Consider the following 13,187-nt stretch of genomic DNA (forward strand, 5'->3'; position numbering starts at 1 on the left):
AATTTGCCTGTAGTAGTTAAGAAATTCATCCTTTTCGATACCTTGAGCACATATGGCTCTATGAAACTGTAACAGAAAGGTTTATATCTGAAGGAAGAAATGAAATTCGTAGATGAGTTCGTGCTCTAAGCAATTTGACCTTTTCAGTGCTTGCAGCGACGCCATAAAAATAAATAAAACTGGAGTATGCTACTAGCGCCGCTACCATCTAATCAGTCTATAAGCCTATTTTTCCTTTTTAAAAACAGGGGTAAATGTCTAGATCATGATGGTGGGTGGGATCGAAAGGGGAGGTCTCGCCCACGTACCATAAAAAGTTCGTGGCGGTCTCACCCCCATAAAAAGTTATGGGGGTTTGATGGGGGTGGGGGTAGGGGGGATCGAGAGAGGGTGGTTACCTGAGTAAAACCCCATAAAAAATTTGCGGCGATCTCACCCCCCTAAACATTTGTGGTGGTTGAAAGTTGATTACTTTGACAATTTTCATACACTATAGGTAGCGTAAAAAAATAATAGATTGTTCGATATAAAAAAACATTTAATTACATTACTTATTGATCAAATACAGCAAGTCAGTCTATAAAGTACTTTCTTTCTTTGTTTTTTATTTGATCAGTAAGTAGTTTTAATGACTGCCCCTAAGCGATCGTCTCTATTTCGGCTTCAACTAATATCGGTTATGTTGTTTCAATCAAATATTTTTAGACAATATATTCAGCGCAATTGTCAGAACATACCACAATATGCAGTAGAAGCAAACTCTTCAAATACCGATATTAGACTGGGTTAATGAAAATGTTACGATCCCGTAGAGTCAGTCGATATTTTTATTTATTGTTTTTTTTTTTAAAAAAGCCCTTGAATTAGCTATGAAAAATACTAACAATCTGTTTTTCTTTTCTTTTCTTGTTAACTCGGTTGCCCGGCCTGTAGGCTTGGAGTGCTAACTTGTCACCTGCACCACTCCACTAACCGGACACCGGACCACCTGCGGTAGCGGTATGTCTAACCACACATCACTAACAATTTCACAATAACATCGTATATTATAAAAATAATTAAAAAAAAAAAACAACAAAAAAAAGAAGGAAAAACAAAATCCACTATATTATATTAATCAATTATGTAATTCTAATATTAAACATTTGGGCATCGTTTTGCAACTAACTTTTGTAAAAATATACGATGTTAATGCCGAATTTTTATGCAGAGCTTTAGCATAGAATAATATGTATCGAATCTATATATTATTCAAAGGATATATGACTAATAATTAATAGATTGATTAATTGATTAATGTTATTAATGTCGAACAAGTACAAATTAATTAACGTGCCAATAATGATGTAATGTTCTGTTTGATGGTAAGGAAGTAATGATCTAGACCGTTTCAACATAATTTCCACTTTGAAACAATTACGAATCTCCTTTGCAAGAAAATATATTCACAACAGTACTTAATTGTAGACCTCAGTGGGCCATAGACTTTTCACATTTTTAGTCGAGGTAACTTTGAGAATAATTTACCTTCATTCTGGTTTAATTTGAACATCAATCGCATGAAACTCAGTTCTATATATATATGGTCTTTTTTTATACTTCGATGTGTACAACTATTTAATTTCTACAAAAACAAAATCCAACATGTTTTAAATGGTAAGTATATCAACATTATTAAAATATTTGAGATATTCTGTACAATGGTACTAGAAATTAAAAGAAAAATAAAATGAGCTGCTTAGATATTATTTTATATTCATTGTTGGTTATTGTAGTATAATATGTACTGGTAGAATTGACGTAATTATTAATTAAAATTAAAAAAAATCAAGCAATTTATACGATTTTTGTCGCGGATAATCACGTAAGGAATTCACCCATGCAAATTACTATGAAGTAATCTTTACAATTTCCTCACACCCTTTGTTATTGGCTTATGAATCAAGAAAACCTTACGAAAAAGACTTTCGTTGTATACAATGAAAAGCAATATTAATTTATATTAAGTGCAATAAAAATAAAATATACATATATTATTTAAAATTTATTGTGCAATTTCATTGCTAAATTAAAGGCGAAATAGAAGTGGAAATACAGCATGCAGTATTAGATTTCACTAAATCTACATTATTAATTAAGTATTTTCATTATTTTCGTCTTATTATAGTTGTTTTAAATAGAAGAAACAATATGTTATGGTGTGTTTTTTTTCTGTAATAATACATACTGTACACAAGTATTAATTAATTAAATCGTAATTTTAATGTTACTTTATAATTGCATGTGTTGAGATTTTTGTAGATTTTAGATTTGCATTATAAATAATTCTTTTATATTGCCAGCAATAATTAAAATGATAAAAGTAACAAAAATATAATCTGTATGGTAGATTGTCACTATTCTTCACTTAAAAAAACATCGTAGTTGTTCTAGCATTGACTTTAAATAGAACAAATTTTCCGAAAGAGTTTTATAGTTACGTTAAGTTCTAATATACTTGTATTTTTGTTAATTAGTTAACAAGTACTTTGCAAAATGAAAAACAATCGGTTGTGTTTAATTAACACTGATGTATTTCATATTAAACAACACTGCACTTCCTTTTATTAATTAGTTGTGTAAAACTCTTTCGAAGTAGAAAAGAGGACAACAATGAAATAATTTTGATTTTCTCATTAATAAAAATTGCTTTGATTGTTATCATGTTATTAAGTACTTAGCAATAAAAAATTACTTATTTTTGTAATTAATTCACTGGACTGTTGAGAGTTTTATAGTTTAAGTAGTAGATAAGTACCTAAATATATATGTGGTATGTATGAGTTCATATTTAAATATACCTACATGATACATACATACATGTATACAGTCTCATATATATATATCGTATTTACTCTTTTATTTGCAGATTGATATACATGAACTTACCATGTATCACTTTTTTCCGGTTTTGAAGCGATTTTTTTTTTAATATGAGTTTTTTTCTTTCAAATATTTCTCGGTTACGCAAATGAAAATTGCCATATTTAGCAGATAAAGTTCTTTTCGGTTTAATAACTAACTAATTTCCATTGGACTAGAAAATTAGATTTGCTTTATAAAGTATGTAGTATTTTTAGCAGTAACATAATTAATAATACTCAACTATAAAAATTTATATTTCTGAAATATNTTTATTGTGCAATTTCATTGCTAAATTAAAGGCGAAATAGAAGTGGAAATACAGCATGCAGTATTAGATTTCACTAAATCTACATTATTAATTAAGTATTTTCATTATTTTCGTCTTATTATAGTTGTTTTAAATAGAAGAAACAATATGTTATGGTGTGTTTTTTTTCTGTAATAATACATACTGTACACAAGTATTAATTAATTAAATCGTAATTTTAATGTTACTTTATAATTGCATGTGTTGAGATTTTTGTAGATTTTAGATTTGCATTATAAATAATTCTTTTATATTGCCAGCAATAATTAAAATGATAAAAGTAACAAAAATATAATCTGTATGGTAGATTGTCACTATTCTTCACTTAAAAAAACATCGTAGTTGTTCTAGCATTGACTTTAAATAGAACAAATTTTCCGAAAGAGTTTTATAGTTACGTTAAGTTCTAATATACTTGTATTTTTGTTAATTAGTTAACAAGTACTTTGCAAAATGAAAAACAATCGGTTGTGTTTAATTAACACTGATGTATTTCATATTAAACAACACTGCACTTCCTTTTATTAATTAGTTGTGTAAAACTCTTTCGAAGTAGAAAAGAGGACAACAATGAAATAATTTTGATTTTCTCATTAATAAAAATTGCTTTGATTGTTATCATGTTATTAAGTACTTAGCAATAAAAAATTACTTATTTTTGTAATTAATTCACTGGACTGTTGAGAGTTTTATAGTTTAAGTAGTAGATAAGTACCTAAATATATATGTGGTATGTATGAGTTCATATTTAAATATACCTACATGATACATACATACATGTATACAGTCTCATATATATATATCGTATTTACTCTTTTATTTGCAGATTGATATACATGAACTTACCATGTATCACTTTATTAAAAATTTCCGCGAATTTTGAGATCTCTGCCATTGGGCGCGGAGAACTATTGTTCCATGAGAGATATGAAAAGTCATCAATACTTTCTTTTGCAAAATCGTATTGTGCAAAACCTTTGAAACTTTTTTTCCATATCTTTTATATTTCGCGAGATAATATAATTTACAATTGTTTTTGCGGATTTTCTCGCCCCTTATGCCGAGAAAATAATTTTCATTTACATATTCGCGTTCCTCACGAAATTTCCGATAAAATGACCCGTGTTTCAATCATTTTCTCCATTTCCCTCATTTGACTGGACTAAACAACTCTGAAAACTTATTTATCTTTATTGCCCTGTGTAGTTCATACTTCGTAATGTTTATTTGTCTAACTTTCATTAATTTCTAATACAAAATATAACATAAATTTTTGGTATGTATAAATAGGTACTTACTACCTATTTTTACTTAAGTGCTCGGAATTTTGAACATGAAATGTTTACATTATTTTCGTAAGTAAATACGTAGGTTCAGATCCGGTTGGTAGTTACTCGAATTTTCTCAATACCTAGACAAATGAATACTTTTGTTGATTGTTAATTTTAGAACAATGTTAATGTGGTAACAAGACTGTATGTTATTACTTGTGGTTTAATGAGTCATCTGCGCAGGTGCCGCTGCTGTTGCTGCTAAGCAGCGTAGACATTTGGGCCAGATCAGAGAACATCCCTACCAAAGAGCCGGTGCTCTGTCTTAAGATATGCATAAGGTTAGTTTTGAAAATTTTGTGTTTGTTTTTCTAGGTATTATCTAGTTCTACGAACTTCCCAGTTTCAAAACACATATATTTATACCTATATATTTTTTATTTACCATTGCAATTTTTCGCAAATACCACATTTGGATTTCCCCTTAATGTCCCTTATTACGCAGTGAGTGACAACGTTTGTTCTGTGTTCAGAAGAATTTTTATGCGAATATGCAATTAAACAATTCAATNCTATAGGTAGTTCAAATAAAATTTAATAAAAAAAATATTTTCAAGCGGGCGGAGGTTAGGGATCGAAAAAGGGTGGTCACTTAAACAAAACTCGATAACCTAACTTAACCTAACCTAACCTACCCTATTGATAAAGATATTTAAATAATGTTTTATATAACTTTCTCAATATTGTTATGTATTTTTCATATATATTTACATGCCTAGAAATGTATAAAAATTGGCATATTTATTAACTTTGAACCCCTATAACTTTTTATGGGGGTAAGACCGCCACGAACTTTTTATGGTACAGTGATGGGGGAGACCTCTTTCGATCCTACCATCCCCACCCCCGATGGATGCCATCATGTAGACCTTTACCAAAACTGGTTTACTTGCTTAAATTAATGTTTTTATCATAATTTGATACCAAGTAAACAACAATAATATATAGAAAGGCCGTAGTGCTACTGACTAACAGAAATTATCATTATCAAATTTTCGATTTTGATAAATATACCGAAACCTTAATAGTCGCACTCCAGGGCTGATTTTTCAATTATACGATACTTGACGAAACAATGTCGTAAAGAAGATATGATTCCGCTTCATATATGACTTTAGCAGCTGTCGTCCACATACTAGAAAATTTTATTGTCGATGATTTTTTTAAAAATAATGGAACCTTCCAACCAAATTATACAATTTAATGATTATTTTGTAAGGTAATGGCTAAAAGTTTGGAACTATTTTGGATTTAAAACACCACACCGACAACCAAACAACAAAAATCGTGGTACATCAATATTAACAAAGTTAAAAAAATTTTTTGGGTGTTTCATTTCCACCAGCTATTGATGCTGATGATCAGGGAGTTGCTCTGGACTATGCCGGAATGTAGGGCGGTAGGCCCTCTTCGGCCTTTTGGAAATCGTGGGAATGAGGGTATGGTAGTTGGGGTGAAAAAAAAATGAGACGGATGACGAAATGAAAATGTGAAATACTAATGCCCCAGCATTTGACCAATAAGTGGTCCAAAGAAATCACAGAAAAACTTGGACCAGATCAGATGGACCCAAAATCGAACATGTGTCCTCCTCAATGTAAAATACTACTGCCCCAGCATTTACCCAATAAGTGATCCAAAGAAATCACAGAAAAACTTGGACCAGAACAGATGGACCCCGAAATCAAACAAGTGTCCTCCTCAATGCTAAGCAATGGTATAGCCTCAGTACAATAAAAGTTACTGAAGATAGGCTTATACGTTATTAGGAGCACGCCACAAAAAGGTAACTACTTTTATCGCGACGCTACGAGCATGCAGAAAAATTGCGGCGCTTAGAGCACGGTATCTTGTAGATGTGTTGCTATACCCTATCGGCATTGTTGTTTTTGCTTGTTGTTTTAAAATAAAAGACAGTAAATGTGAACATATCAAGTTTCAAAAGTACCAAATAATTTTATTACAAGTAGTTCCCGATGTTTTTACTCACGACTCCCGTTCTTTTAGTCATCTATTTACTGTTACGATTAACTCCCTCCTAGTTAGATGAGGCCTCTCATCACATATGCAGTACTTACACAGAAAAGCTCAGAAAATTCAAAAGATTGCTTTCACGATGCCTTCGTCCCTCCAAAACCCCAAAACAAATAAGTACTTTAATGCTAAAGTAATTTATAAGGCTTAAATCCCCAGAACAAACAACTTGGTCCCAATTATCTCGCCAATTTCCTTAAAATCGACAACCATTACTTAAATGATTTTAGCCTTAATGTTAACACAGATTTCTCTAACGAGGCATTTTCGCAATACCTCCCACCCCATTCCTTTATGTGCTATGATAAATATGATTACTTATTAGACGCAAACAACACTATACTATTTTTCAAGAAACAAAGTCAAAAGATTAATAACATTCAACACAGACATAACCGTTGACCACCGATTCGACAATAAATATTGGAAGCTCTCAAACAGTGCACCTTTGCAAATAACAATAACAACAAAAAGAGATTCGATTAAGAGACAAAAAAAACGTAATAAAATCACAAGAAGTTGCAAACCGAGCTAGAATTGGCAACGTACAGATAAATTGCAATAACAACTATGCATCAACATCGATGGAGAATGTAAACAGTAACGATTATGTTGTGTAAAGTAAATATCAACAGCTTATTACTACGTTACTACACATATTGTTTTGACGCCCATTGCTAAGAGCACACAAAAAAGGAAAAATTAACTACAGGTAAACATTAATATTAGGTAAATTAATATCCTCTGAATAGGCAATTGTAATTTTATAAAATTGACTAGCTGCATACATACTTCAAATACGTTTTTCTTGAAAACGGTGGACTTTGAGACCACCAAACATTAGCATAATATTCTTGTTTAATAGTGCCCTATCACCTCCTGCAAGTGTGCTACTTATTTCAGGAACACCCTGTATATTATTGAGTCATCGACCACACACTATTTCTAATAGGTAGTAACAAATTTGAGTTGTTTACGAAATCTATGAATTATTTGCAATAGGGCTTGCAGTGCCATCTCACTAGGGGTCATAAATCAGACAACAAAAAAGAATCGTTTAAAAAAGTGTAAACACAGTCCATCTTTTAATACCCCTTAACCCTGGTATCCCCTTTTAAATTTAACGAAATCTCTCATTTTTGCAATTGTGAGAAATTTTAAATACAACATTAGTAGTTCCTTAAATAATTAACTGTCATATACATTGGTATATGGAACTTAAATTTAAAAAAATTGAAGTTTTATACAAAGCTTTTTACAGAAATTTATTATTAAATGTAAAAATACATCAAAAACTTAGAAATAAATATAATATGAAGCACAACCTTTCAACATGTTACTCTTTTATATTTGATAGCTGATTACATACATTGATATTTGTGATTTATAAAACCAGCATAATCATACAATTATTTCATAGAAATTAGACTTATTTTTTAATTACTACTGTTTGCACATTATAAAACTACAATCAATTTATAACACCAGTTGTTTCTTCCCCAAATAAACAATGTACACCTCTAAATCTAAATGTAAGATGAATATATATTTCTTATTATTCCCTATTTTACTTATTTAGTTTTTAAAAACTTTCAATTAATTAACAATCTTGTATTGTGTACCCACACCTTTCTTTTTTATTCGTTAAGACAATTACAAGGCAGATAGTTTTCCAAGTCACTTTAAAATAAAAAATCAAATGAATAAAGAATACAAGATGGATATGTATTTCCACATAAGATTTGGGAGCTGTTACAGACATTAGTTTTGCAAGAAAACGTAAATAACTCATTGAACGAGATAAAAGACTGCATTATTTTAGTCACTTTTAAAAGGATGAAACTCATTTGTCATTGGATTAATGCATCAATTTTGTTTCATAATTAATTTAACAGCTTTATCAAATCAAATTTTGCAAATGTATTATTTACTACATCATATGTAACAATCAACTCCCAAGCCTTAAATAAGTATACACATACTTTTTTATGTATACATTAAAGTAAAAAAAAATGTATAAAACAACACGATTGTTATACTTATACATATCCCAAAATGGAACTCTATAAAGAGATGTCCAGAAGGCACATTTTAGATATAATTATGATGAATATTTTCCTTTTACTACATGTGAAAGCTGCATGTCTTTACATATACATTAAAAACCTGTTATGCTCACTTATACGATTGGCGAGTTCTACAAATTGGGCAACTTTTTTGACAACTTATCCATTTAGTAATACATCCATAATGAAAAACATGGCCACAAGATAATGCCCTTACTTGTGTAGTCACAGTCATTTCATCTAAACAGATGCTGCAAGAAATCTTTCTTTCTGTCCTATAAAAAAAATATTAGTTATAGTATTAAACATTTTCTTATCTTCAAATACATACGATTCAGAACGACTGGGTCTATCATGAGTAAATTGTCTGTGTTTTTGTGGCTTCTCCTCTTCATTGCAAAAGTAATAATAAAAAGCTGCACCTACAGCTACCCCAAGTACAACAGCAAAAACAACTCCTGGGTATGGCATAATTATTATACCTACTTACAAAGAACATATTTTAAATACAATAAACATAACCGAAAAATATAGCTGATGTAACTGTAATGTTTGAGCCAAAAAATTTGATATTTATTAAATTTAAATTAATCACTTAAATCTTTCAACACAAATAGAGGAAAAAATTAAATTGATAACTACTTCAGTGTGTAAAAGGAGTTAACCATAAATAAAATATTACAAAATCAATTATAAAGGAAACTTACAATTACTGAAATACCGCTCCGGTCACTTCGGTAAAACCCAGCAAGCGAACCAAAGCAGGCAAAATCGTTTAAAACATTTCCAAATCATATCCATAGTTCAAAGATCATATCCAAAATGTCAATCATAGATAACTACTCCTACAATTATCAATAAATTGTGCGTCGTATCATAGTTGTGCGTCCATTAGTTCTATTAAAAAAAAGTAAATTGTTTCAGGTGCAGGTGGAAATTAAAAGCCGATTAATTCAAGAACTACTGGAAATATGATAATTTAATTGACGCCAATTGATTGCGCATCATTTGTGCTTGAAGTTTGAACTATTATCATAAGTAAAGTTTATTTCTATATTATTTATTATTAATAATTACAAATAATACCTAATTTTTCAATGGCGTTAGTATTTTCATATTATTATCTATGAATCACCAATGCCACACGCCTATTAGTAATATCAATGAAAAATTAACTATTAGACGTAATCATAACTAATAAACAATATAAATATAAATTCCTTTTACCATATATTAAATCAGTCTTCAAGCACAAATTATGTGCAATCGATTGGCATGAATTAGATTATGATATCTTCAGTAGATTTTGAATAACTCAACATTGAATTTCCACCTGAACCCGAAACAATTTTCCATTTTTCATATTACATAGTTAGAACCCGCAAACGACGCACAAATTATTCGTAATGTTTAAATATAGAGTGCCAGCTTCACACGATTGGTAAATGTACGTTCAGATCATAGATAAAGGACAAATGAAATAAATACACAGTATTCCATTGAACAGAATGAATTACTGCGTTCAAAAATTAATAAAATTGGTACTTCTATTACTCTAATCTACTCTTCTGTTTTTTATACTTAAGTCAAAATATACACTCAGTTTCTATTAATAGTCGCGAGTAGCAGCAGTTTTAGTTAATTTTTTAATTTGAAATGTTTGTTTACACAATTTAGCAAGAAGAAGTAAAAGTAAGTCTATTTCTTAGTTACTTTTTTGTTCAATTTATTTAATATTTGTAATAGAAATACCTTTTACATAATTTGAATTTACGAAATTGTTTTTTAGGCAATTATTCATTATTATATTACATTTTATTGAAATCTGTTCGTCATTTAAAGGGCATCCAGGAATTAACTGATGCTTTGCAGTCAATTCCCATAAGACTTCACATTAATAGCTATGAAATAGTATCATTAATAAACTTTCTCATAAGTACCCTCTAAAAACAAAAAAATGAGCATTTCTTTGGCATGTTTAGGCAAGTTTGGGTGAATTTCCATTCAACTGTTTATTATTTGTTTTTGAAGAAAACTCCCTTAAACTAATGTTATGCTGTATCTTTTTATAGTAAGTATCAAACAGTAAAAAATGAAAACAGGCTAGTTTCATACAAAAGTGTTTATTAAACCATTTTATTATTAAAGAGAAAAACCATGTGAACAATGAAAAAACTAATTCAAAGGCATTACTTATTTAATATCATTTAAAAATAATCTCATTATAAAATGTCGTTATAGCTTTTTTGAACTTCTGTCTGCTATTATATAGTTAAGTGAATGTCAATACTATTAGGATTTCTTCTTTCCAGAACCCAACTTTTGTTTTAGTTTAATAATTTGCACATACATACGCCATTTTTGCTTATTCATTAATTTAATTTAAAAACAACTATAAATACAAATCTAGAAGGCACATTTTAAATCTAAATATTATTACAATGAATAACAATGTTTTTAGTACTTGTAGAAGATATCACATCATTAGAGTAAGTGAAATGTTTGTTATTCTGAATCATGTCACTGGCAATTTTATATTGAATTATGCAGACTGATAACTTCTGCAATTTGGACAACTGTTATTGGTATTTATCCACTTAGTAAAACATCTGTTATGAAAAATATGACCACAAGGTAATTTTATTATACATCCAATCATTTCTTCCAAACAGATAGTGCATTTTTCTTTCTCTTTTTTTTCACTATAAAAAGAACATTCTATATAGGATTAATCTTAATTACTTTAAAATACTTACAATTCAGAACGATTTGGTCTACCATAAGAGTTCTGCTTATGTTGTTTTGGCTTCTCAACATTAGATTGATAACTTCTGCAACTTGGACAACTTTTATGGTCATTTATCCATTTAGTAACACATCTAGAATGAAAAGCATGGCCACAAGATAATTTCCTTACTCCTCTAGTCATTAATTGTGAGCAGATTGTGCAGCAATTATCTTTCTTTTCTCGAGTCCTGAATACAGAACATTAGATATAGGAATAAACATTCTCTAACAATTAAAATACTTACAGTTCAGTCTTAATTAGTTTATCATTAGTATTCTGCCGAGAACTCTCATAAGTACTTTGCCTAGGTCTATCGTATGTGGTCTGTGTAGATCTATTATAGGTGTTTTGTGTAGATCTATCATACGTGTTCTGTGTAGATTTATCATAGGTTTTCTGTGTAGATTTATCGTAGGTCTTCTGTGTAGATCTATCATAGGTGTTCTGTGTAGCTCTGGGTATATCATAAGTGTATTGTCTAGATCTACCATAAGTGTTCTGTCTATGTTGTTGTCGCTGTTCCTCATCATTGAAAAAATAGTAATAAACAGCTGCTCCTAAAGCTACTCCAACTGCAATAGCAAAAGCAGCTCCTGGGTATGGCATAATTATTATGTTAATACCAAGGGACCTTTTAATACCTATACATATGGAAGAAAAGATTATTTTAAATATGTTACACATAGATATTTCAAAATAAGTAACATACCTGAAAACTAACGTAAATATAATGTTTGAACCAGAACATTTAATAGATTCTAAAATTAAATTGTTGATCGCTTACCTATCGAAAAAGAGGCACGTAACTTAGTAATCAATTATAACGCACTTCACATTTGTGACACTCCGCCTCGGTAATTCCCACGAAATCAAAGCTATCTCCCCATAGATTAGATAATAGCTGTCATGATAGCTGTCTCCTTATCTCCTTGATCTATAGAACCATAGGTGCAGGATAAAGTCATTTTATGCTATGGATAAGTAGGGTGCGTTCTATTAGGCTTCATACCGTTCAGCACGTCAATGAAGTCTGTTTGTTTATTTTATAAGAATTTTCACTAACGACCATGGTCGTCCTGTAATTAACTAAATGTGAAAAGAAAAAGATAAATGCGTGATTGAAAATGTTGTCGGTTATCTCAAGGCTACATTTATAAAATAAATTGCAAAGCAAATAACAGAAGGGGCCATGATGTGTCTGTGTCTATCGTTGTCACACCGCAACGCCCGATTTATTCTTCTTTTACTTATATACAGGGTGGTGCAAAAAGCTCGTAATATGCTCATTGCGGCCAAACTGTAAGTTTTAATCGAAAAAATATTCAAACAAAACTTGCTCCCTATTTTAATACAAGATCGTCTGCAGCATGTAAGTTTGATTTACTATACAGATTGTTCGAAAATAGAAAAAATAGGGTTTCGTTTAAATGGCAGCCGTGTGAAATATGACTTTAATCGAAAAAAGGAAAGATTTTTTTATTTTAATTAAATGCAACAAATAGGATAAATTATTTCAAAAATATGTGGTTGTGAATTTCTATTCCCTTGTACCTCCATAACTATCGGGTTGTTCGGAAAGTCATTTCGTTTTTTCCGGACAGAGGATTTAATTGTATTCTTTTGCACCCAACTTCACATTTAAGCCGTATAATTTTTATATGCTTTGAGAGCTCATATAGCAAGGCTTGTGTGTGAAAAATTCCAATTAATTCTACGCAGTAGTTTTTGGTTGGTGCCCTTTTAAATATGGAGAGCGA

At 30.2% G+C, this 13,187-nt stretch overlaps 2 protein-coding genes and 2 long non-coding RNA genes across 8 annotated transcripts in view; 2 read left to right on the forward strand and 2 right to left on the reverse strand.

Annotated features, from left to right (window-relative positions):
• Positions 1–2,880, forward strand: part of LOC108738384 (protein held out wings) — a 109,466-nt gene extending 106,586 nt beyond the window's left edge. For both annotated transcript variants that reach the window (XM_018471782.2, XM_018471784.2), the window contains exon 8: positions 934–2,880. The gene's annotated coding sequence lies outside the window, so the exon portion shown is untranslated. The remainder of the gene's footprint in view (positions 1–933) is intronic.
• Positions 2,881–8,245: 5,365 nt separating this feature from the next.
• LOC108738394 lies at positions 8,246–10,037 on the reverse strand. Of its 2 annotated transcripts, XR_001937974.2 has the most exons (4): positions 9,870–10,037; positions 9,350–9,539; positions 8,974–9,124; positions 8,246–8,917 (listed from the first exon to the last, which is right to left on the reverse strand). It is a non-coding gene; the product is annotated as an uncharacterized LOC108738394 (long non-coding RNA). The 2 variants fall into 2 exon arrangements; XR_001937973.1 differs by lacking the exon at positions 9,870–10,037 and having other exon boundaries at positions 9,350–9,689.
• Positions 10,038–10,149: 112 nt separating this feature from the next.
• The window catches only part of LOC108738391 (BTB/POZ domain-containing protein KCTD12), a 29,549-nt gene continuing 26,511 nt past the window's right edge, over positions 10,150–13,187 (forward strand). Inside the window, exon 1 of the mRNA XM_018471791.1 lies at positions 10,150–10,334. The gene's annotated coding sequence lies outside the window, so the exon portion shown is untranslated. The remainder of the gene's footprint in view (positions 10,335–13,187) is intronic.
• LOC108738395 lies at positions 10,811–12,356 on the reverse strand. 3 transcript variants are annotated; one of them, XR_001937977.2, is made up of 5 exons: positions 12,215–12,356; positions 12,140–12,146; positions 11,675–12,071; positions 11,399–11,617; positions 10,811–11,344 (listed from the first exon to the last, which is right to left on the reverse strand). It is a non-coding gene; the product is annotated as an uncharacterized LOC108738395 (long non-coding RNA). The 3 variants fall into 3 exon arrangements; XR_001937976.2 differs by having other exon boundaries at positions 12,140–12,356; XR_001937975.2 differs by lacking the exon at positions 12,140–12,146 and having other exon boundaries at positions 12,215–12,355.

Source organism: Agrilus planipennis, unplaced genomic scaffold (genome assembly GCF_000699045.2).
Source record: "Agrilus planipennis isolate EAB-ADULT unplaced genomic scaffold, Apla_2.0 scaffold178, whole genome shotgun sequence".
NCBI classification, from domain to species: Eukaryota; Metazoa; Arthropoda; class Insecta; order Coleoptera; family Buprestidae; genus Agrilus; species Agrilus planipennis.